General features: G+C 47.1%; 1 long non-coding RNA gene across 1 annotated transcript; it reads left to right on the plus strand.

Moving 5' to 3' along the window:
* Positions 1-5,848: 5,848 nt before the first annotated feature.
* On the plus strand, positions 5,849-7,044 carry LOC135915350 (uncharacterized). The gene is made up of 3 exons (XR_010568600.2): positions 5,849-6,061; positions 6,216-6,419; positions 6,889-7,044. It is a non-coding gene; the product is annotated as an uncharacterized lncRNA (long non-coding RNA).
* Positions 7,045-8,553: the final 1,509 nt, after the last annotated feature.

The following is an 8,553-nucleotide window of genomic DNA, read 5'->3' on the forward strand; positions in this document are numbered from 1 at the left end:
TCCGGGGAAAGGGGGATCCTGGGGGTTGAGCCGATGCCGGGTGTTCGGACCTTTAAGGCCCCCCGGCGGAGGCAACACGCCTCTTTGGCCTCTGCTTCACGTAGACGGCACCCCCGGACTGACCCACCCGGGGGAAATCGGCAGTCGCCTTTTCCTGTCCTCCTCTCCAATCTTCGTCTTTCTCTCTCGTCTTTTTCATCTTTCCTGTCTTCTCATCACTTCTCCTCATTTCCTAGTTTCCCGGCGGCAAGGGTTAACCTTGTGTAGCTAGCCAGCCTTGGTTATGCTGTATTTGGTTATAGCAGCGATGTACGGCTGGCGTTGGCAGGGTTTCTATAGCAGGAGCTCCTGTCACGTCCCCCTGTTGGGCTCCATGGTGGGTGGTCGGCATCGCGGCCGAAAACCCAACTGTACCTATGGAAAACGCTTTTCCTAAACTCCCTGATCGCCCTCAGAAACGAGGGCGCACCGAAGAGGTCTTTCAGTTTTTCGGACGCCAAGTCCACAATTTTTCTCGCTTTCATGTAATCCACGCAGAAAAACCAGCTAAACAAGTACGAACAATCTCCCCGTTCCTAGTATCTAAGTCCCTTACCGAAGTTTTTTGGCCCAGGGTATAAGGTGTCGAGGATGGCTAGCGGTGACCTCCTCTTGGAGCTCCGCGACCAGAAGCAATTTGAGAAGCTGCCACAGCTAGTATCATTTGGGGAGACCCAAGTAGTAGTAACCCCGCACCGCACGATGAATACCTCCCGTGGCGTTGTCTCCGACGATGATTTGCTAGAGCTCACTGAGGCTAAACTATTGGAGGGCTTCAGTGAACAAAATGTCATAAACGTCAAAAGAATCAAGATGAGGCGAGACGGTAAAGAAATTGCGACCAAACACATAATACTCACCTTCAATTCCAGTGTCCTGCCCGAGTCAATCGAGGCCGGGTACATCAAGCTTCGTGTAAGACCGTACGTGCCAAATCCCTTGAGATGTTTCAAATGCCAGCGTTTCGGCCACAGCTCGCAGAGCTGCCGAGGCCGCCAAACATGTGCGAAATGTAGTGCCCTTGAACACGCCACTGAAGCATGTAATAACTCTCTCCACTGTGTAAACTGTGACGGGGATCACGCCGCGTACTCGCGGTCGTGCCCCTCCTGGAAGAAGGAAAAAGAAATAGTAACTATAAAAGTAAAAGAGAATATATCATTCAAGGAGGCACGCAGGCGGGTTGCATACCTGCCAAAGAAAAGCTTTGCCGAAGTGGCGCCTCAGGGGGCAGCGTCACAACGGCCTCCGGCGACTGTCCGACCCACACGCAGTGAGTCGGCAGTTACGCCATCTGCCCCCACGGTGGTTGCAGCTAGCGCTGCTCCGCCAACCGAGGAAAAGGGGCCATCGACCCCGAAGGTGGGCGCAGCCGAGGCTGCCTCAACCTCCCAGGTCCCTTCCAGTGCTGGCAATGGCCGGCGCAGCCAAATCCCCCAGGGAACCCCATCGACCTCCGGGCTGGTGGGCGCAGGGGTCTTGCCCTCCAAGGCGGGACCTTCCCTGGTAACTTCTCGCTCACAAGAGCATGTGTCCGGCGCCTCACAAGAGGCAATGGACACTACACCTATCCCCAAGGCGCCCCAGGCGCCTAAGGAGCGGCGAGGTTCCCTCGACCGCTTCAAAAAGAGCAAAACCCCGGTTACAGGGCCTCGAAAGGGCTCTGTAATCTAAGACATCCCTTCCGTTTCCGTAAACACAGCACCAATTCACCTTAAACATGGATACACAAATCATCCAATGGAACATCAGAGGTCTCCTTAGAAACCTTGATGATTTGCAAGAACTCATCCACAAACATAATTCAAAAGTGCTGTGTTTACAGGAAACACACTTAAAATCTAAACACACAAACTTTCTCCGTACGTATCTTACGTTTCGCAAAGATCGCGATGACGCCGTCGCATCATCGGGTGGTGTTGCGATTCTTACTCATAGAAGTATTGCACGTCAACCTTTACAGCTACAAACGCCCCTTGAAGCAGTGGCGGTTCGAGTTGTCCTACTAAACAAACTCATCACCATTTGCTCCCTTTACATACCCCCGCATTACCAACTGAACAAACATGAATTTCACTCCTTGATCGATCGATTGCCAGAACCTTATGCTGTTCTTGGCGATTTCAATGCGCACAGCTCCCTGTGGGGCGACTCTCGTTTAGATGCGCGAGGGCGCCTTGTTGAACAGTTCCTTTTCTCTTCTGGAGCGTGCCTTCTCAATAAGAAAGAGCCCACATATTACTCTCTTGCAAACCGATCCTTTTCGTCAATAGATCTTAGTATAGTCTCCCCGTCTGTACTGCCTGAACTTGAATGGGAAGTTACCGACAACCCTTACGGTAGCGACCACTTCCCTATACTGCTAAGATCATATAAAGAAAACGAATATCCACCATACACTCCTAGGTGGAAGATTGAGACAGCTGATTGGGAGAAATTTCGATCTCTAACTAGTATCTCATGGGCTGACCTGTCTTCGTTAGGAATTGACGCTGCAGTGGAGTTTTTTACAGCATTCATAATAGATGTCGCATTTATACGCATATCAGAAGTAAAAGGCTTGGCCTGCAAACGGCGTGTCCCATGGTGGAACGACGATTGTAGGATCGCTCGTAAAAACAGAACAGGGCGTGGGGGTTGCTACGCGCTTCTCCCACTGCAGAGAATCTAGTCAACTTTAAAAAAGTCAAATCCGAAGGCAGGCGAACCCGCCGACAGGCCAGACGAGAAACTTGGCACAAGTTTTTGTCAAGTATTAACTCGTTTAGGGATGAGGCCAAAGCCTGGAACAGAGTAAATAGGATTAGAGGGCGGCAAACACATTCACTCCCCCTAGTAAACACACAGGGAGATACACGGCAAGATCAGGCCAACTCACTCGGAGAGCACTTTGAGAGTGTATCAAGCTCAAATCATTATTCGCAATCCTTCCTAAAATATAAACAAATAGGAGAATGCAAGCCACTCACCAATAAATGCCGAAAGAATGAACCGTACAATTGCCCTTTTAGTACTGCCGAGTTGAAAGCTGCCTTGAGTGCATGCAAGAGTTCAGCACCCGGATCTGATAGAATCTTGTATGAAATGCTCAAACACTTACACAATGACACGCAACTTACACTACTCACACTCTTGAACACCATCTGGGATGCAGGGTACATTCCAACCGCGTGGAAGGAAGCCATTGTAGTCCCTGTTTTGAAACAAGGCAAAGACCCTTCCTCGGTGGCAAGTTACCGCCCGATAGCCCTCACAAGCTGCATTTGTAAGGTGTTCGAAAAAATGATAAATCGGCAACTCATTCATTTCCTTGAACAGAGCAAAATGCTTGATCCTTATCAGAGCGGCTTCCGAGAAGGGCGCTCCACAACCGATCATCTCGTGCGTGTTGAAAGAAATATCCGGGACGCATTTATACATAAACAGTTCTTCCTATCGATATTTATCGATATGGAAAAGGCGTATGACACAACGTGGCGTTACGAAATCTTAAGAGACCTGTCAGCAATGGGCATCCACGGTAATATGTTTAATATAATAAAAAGCTATCTGTCAAATCGTACCTTCCGGGTAAAAGTCGGCAGTGCACTCTCACGTCCTTTTACGCAAGAAACGGGTGTACCCCAAGGAGGCGTGCTCAGCTGCACGCTCTTTATCGTGAAGATGAACACGCTTCGTGCTTCACTACCACCCGCCATCTTTTACTCTGTCTATGTGGGCGACATTCAAATAGCTTTCAAATCTTGTAACCTCGCAGTCTGCGAGAGACAGGTACAGCATGGCCTGAACAAAGTGTCTATGTGGGCAGACAGGAATGGATTTAAGATCAATCCTAACAAAAGCTCTTGTGTTCTTTTTACAAGAAAGAGAGGACTTATTCCAGATCCTTGCATAGAACTGCGTGGACAACAGATACCTGTAAACAAAGAACACAAATTTCTAGGTGTCATACTTGACTACAGACTCACTTTCGTCGCCCACATTAAACATTTTAAAGAAAAATGTCTGAAAACAATGAACATAATCAAACTTCTATCCCAGACTACATGGGGTAGTGACAGGAAGTGTTTAATGAATATCTATAAGAGCCTCATTCGATCACGACTAGACTATGGTGCCGTGATCTATCATTCTGCAGCCCCGAGCGCGCTAAAGATGCTAGATCCGGTCCACCATCTAGGAATCCGACTGGCCACAGGCGCTTTCAGAACGAGTCCCATACAAAGTTTATATGTAGAATCAAATGAGTGGTCACTTCATCTGCAGAGAACATACATTAGCCAAACATATTTCCTGAAAGTCCACTCAAATCCACAGCATCCCTGTTTTAATACCATTAATGACATGACATATGCTACACTCTTTCGCAATCGTGCCTCCGTAATACAGCCTTTCTCGCTGCGTGTGAGGGAGCTTAGTGATGAAATGCATGTCCCACTCCTCGAGCTCCCCCTAATGCATCCAGCCAAGCTGCTACCTCCTTGGGAGTGGCAGCTCATACAATGCGATATATCTTTCATGCAAGTTACAAAACACGCTTCAGCCATTGAAATCCAAATGCATTTCCGTGAACTCCAGCACAAACACTCCTGCACGGAGTTCTACACAGACGCATCAAAGTCACGCGACGGGGTGTCCTATGCAGCCGTCGGTCCATCCTTCTCGGAATCCGGCGTACTGCATCCGGAAACTAGTATCTTTACGGCTGAGGCCTACGCAGTATTGTCGACCGTGAAGCATATTAGCAAATCAAAACTCAAAAAATCAGTCATATATACGGACTCCCTAAGTGTTGTGAAGGCTTTGATATCGTTCTGTAAGCACAAAAATCCTGTTATAATCGAACTCTATTCCGTGTTATGTAAAGCATATGTATCTAACCATCATGTGATTATATGCTGGGTGCCAGGTCATAGGGCCATTGAAGGTAATGTTCTGGCGGACCAGATGGCCACGTCAGTTGCATGGCATTTTGCTAATCCCACCGCTGCAGTTCCTGTCACAGATCTGAAGCCCTTCTTACGGGGGAACTACGCAACCACTGGCAACGCCTATGGGACGCGGAAACAAATAATAAGCTCCACGTGATAAAGCCACAGTTAGGATTCTGGCCCTCTGTAACAAAATCACGCCGAACAGATGTCCTATTCTGTCGTCTGAGAATAGGACACACATTTGGCACGCATAACTATTTACTCACTGAAAATGATCCTCCAACCTGCGGTAGATGCGGGGAGAGGCTGACCGTCCTCCACGTCCTCCTGGAGTGCCGGGAAGCCGAATATGAAAGAAAAAAACATTTTCCCTTAGCATACCGACAGCACATCCCCCTTCATCCTGTTATGTTACTCGGCCCAGAACCTTTATTTGACACCAACGCAGTCTTAAGTTTTCTGAAAGATGTTGTTTTGCATGTTTTTAGCCCCACATGTTCGTAGCGGGTCCTCTCTTCAGAGGATGCCGCTGCGATAGCTTTTTCGTATCGCACATGCCTCTAGGCCTTTGTGTCTCAAGGGCTCTGGCGAGGCAGCAGTGCTCCAAGTAACTTTAACATCCTATATTTTTCTACTTTGCATCATTCTTCTACGATGGATTTTAATGTTCATAGTATTCGCCATCTGTCATCGCCATAATTTTATAACACGTTAATTTTACGCACTTTACAGCGAATATTTTAGGCCACTTTACAGCCAAGTCACATCTTCATAATACACCGTCAACATTACCACTTGTCATGGCGCTATTTGGCCAAACCTGGCCCTTGCGCCACAAAAAAAAAAACCACACATCACACAGGGTGTCAGCCTAAGTGGCGAGGAAGCTCTTCTCATAACCCTACGCAGGCTGGCGTATCCCAACAGGTGGTGGGATTTGGAGCCACTGTTTGGCCGCCACTACTCCACTTTGTCAAGTATCGTGTCCCAGGTGCTCACGCACATTGAAGGCAACTTTGGACACCTGCTGGACTTAACTAAGAACAAGTGGCTGAACATTGCTGAACTAGGTCGTTTTTCTCAGGCAAGTACAGTGCATTGAAATACCTAACTGCGCGAATGTGAGTGCATAGATATGCCTGGCTAAAATTGGCACGAAACGTAACCAGATTACTCGCAAATTCTTCGAGCAATTTCTGAGTGGCAAGGTGGTTTACGTTACCTACTTTTATCTACAGGCAGTGCATCGCAGAGGTGCACCACTTAAAAACTGTTGGGGGTTCGTGGATGGGACAGCGAGACCGATTTGCCGGCCATCGGTGAATCAGAGAATATATTTCTCTGGTCATAAGCGCGTCCATGCTGTGAAATATCAATCTGTCATGTGCGCCAACGGCATCGTGTGCGATCTTGACGGCCCCTATCCAGGTCACAGACACGACGCCGGTAGGTACACCAAACTTACTATGTTGATAAAGGTATTTTTATTACATAATGGTATTTTCTTAGAAGCAGTGCATGTATATGTCACTACAGAAATATTGTGCAGTGAAGCATAATGCTGCACACATTACGTGAAGACAAAGGTACCCAGGAAGTTTACTTGTAGTGTCCTTTGTGCATGCTTGATCATCTTAAGGAAACGTAATTATTGGTTTTCTTCCATGTTGTGTGCACCTGCACCCCAGAATTATTAAGCATATAACTGCATGCATAGTAGCCAAGGCCTTCTGTTATTCACTGGCAAAGCTAATATCATGAGACACAAAGATTGAAAAAGAACCATTCTGTGTACCATTTTTTTTAAAATAATATTCTTGTTCAGGCACTTCAGCTATGAAATCTCTTTTAGGGCTCTTTGTGAGAATATTTCTTGGTTGACTGTCGAGTGCTGAAAAGAGTTGCTCTGTTGTAGGTATCCTGGGAGACAGCGGCCTTTACAGCAGACTCGAGCACTTGGTGCAGGGTTCCTTGCACACCATCTATGGCGACCCTGCATATCCACTACGTCCACTGCTGATGCGCCCATATGCTGGCTCTTCTCTGACAGAGACACAGCAAAGGTTCAATACCGGCATGAGCACAGCCTGCCAGGCCGTAGAATGGGGGTTCGGCAAGACTGTTGGACTGTTTGCGTTTTTGGACTTAAAAAAAAACCAAGATTCTTCTACAAAATGTACCTCAGATGTACAAAGTAGGTACAATCCTTGCAAACTGCCATACATGTTTGTATGGTAGTCAAGTTTCTATGTTTTTTGGCTTAAAACCACCATCTCTGCCAGAATATCTGGTTCCCGTCACTGCTTGAGATCCTCAATCCTCGGATCAGGGATCTCACATGTCTTTGGAACTTGCATATGCGTAGCCCATAAGAGCATTTTGGAAAGCACTTAAAAATTGTCAAGCGATTATTGGCTCCATTTGAACCACTGAACAATCTCACATTTGCCGATGCTACGTTTTGTGTGACCTGTTAAAGCAAGCTTTATTGATTTTGTATGCAGTGCTAGAGCACCGACCGGAGGCGTAGTTATAACACACTTTAATTTGGAAAATTTCATTCCCAAGCATTTAGGCATGTATGTTACAAGGATAATGACCTTGTAACTTCTATTTGAAGTAATAAATGCACCATACTGCGCTACAAGAATGTTTATTTTTTGTTTTGCGAATACTTGTGTATAGTTTCTATAAGTGCCTTCTAAGTTGCCAGGGATGCCTCTCTTTCTGCCCTGCGCTCCTGTATCTCTATTTCGTGCTGCTTCTGCAGCCTCCCAAGTTCTTCACACCGGTGCTGTCTATCTTCATCCAGCTTTCGCTGCTGCCCCTCCCATTCCCGCCTTCTCTGGTCCAGCTGGTCCCTCCAGAGCGAGGCGCTGCTCTGCGAGGGCAATCTTTCGCTCCTCTAAAGAGCACTCTGTGGCTCTCATTGACTTCTCGTACTTCAGCCTTTGTTCGAAGAAAGCCAGGTTGCCCCTCTCGGCAGCCCTTTTCACACCTGCAAATAAAGATCAAATGAGAAGGGCACTGTTAAGATGCTGTTTGTAGATAGGCAATGACAAACTACTCCACACATTTGTATTTTACATGTGGCCTAACTACACGCAGCGTATACTTGCCTTGCCTTCCCCGCAGCGTCCCTCTTGAGCTACACTGGTCAGTATCAGGCTCTGCACTTGTATGCTCAGGGGAGTTCCTGCAGGTAGGCACATCCAAATCTAACGCAGGTTCATCACCTGGATGTATATCTTCATATATTTGCAGCAACTGTGTAGTCGCTGGACTTTTTTCATCCGGGTTCCCTGTGTGAAAATAGAAGACACCAACGAATTCTGTAATATTATATTCTGGTTGGCATTACTTCTTTTGGCTGCTAAGAAGCAGTCAACAGAAGAAATATGAAAGTCATATCACATCTCCATCTTCCTGCTGCACAATGCAGGCCCATGAAGGCACCTTACAGCATAGTTTTGGCGACATGCTGTGGTGCTTTGAACACTTAGACTAAATAGCATGTGTCTTTTCACAACATGTGTTGAGAAAAAACGTCTCTGCTTGGCGCAGTTCACCATTTGAAAGG

This window comes from Dermacentor albipictus, chromosome 1 (genome assembly GCF_038994185.2).
Source record: "Dermacentor albipictus isolate Rhodes 1998 colony chromosome 1, USDA_Dalb.pri_finalv2, whole genome shotgun sequence".
Taxonomy (NCBI): Eukaryota; Metazoa; Arthropoda; class Arachnida; order Ixodida; family Ixodidae; genus Dermacentor; species Dermacentor albipictus.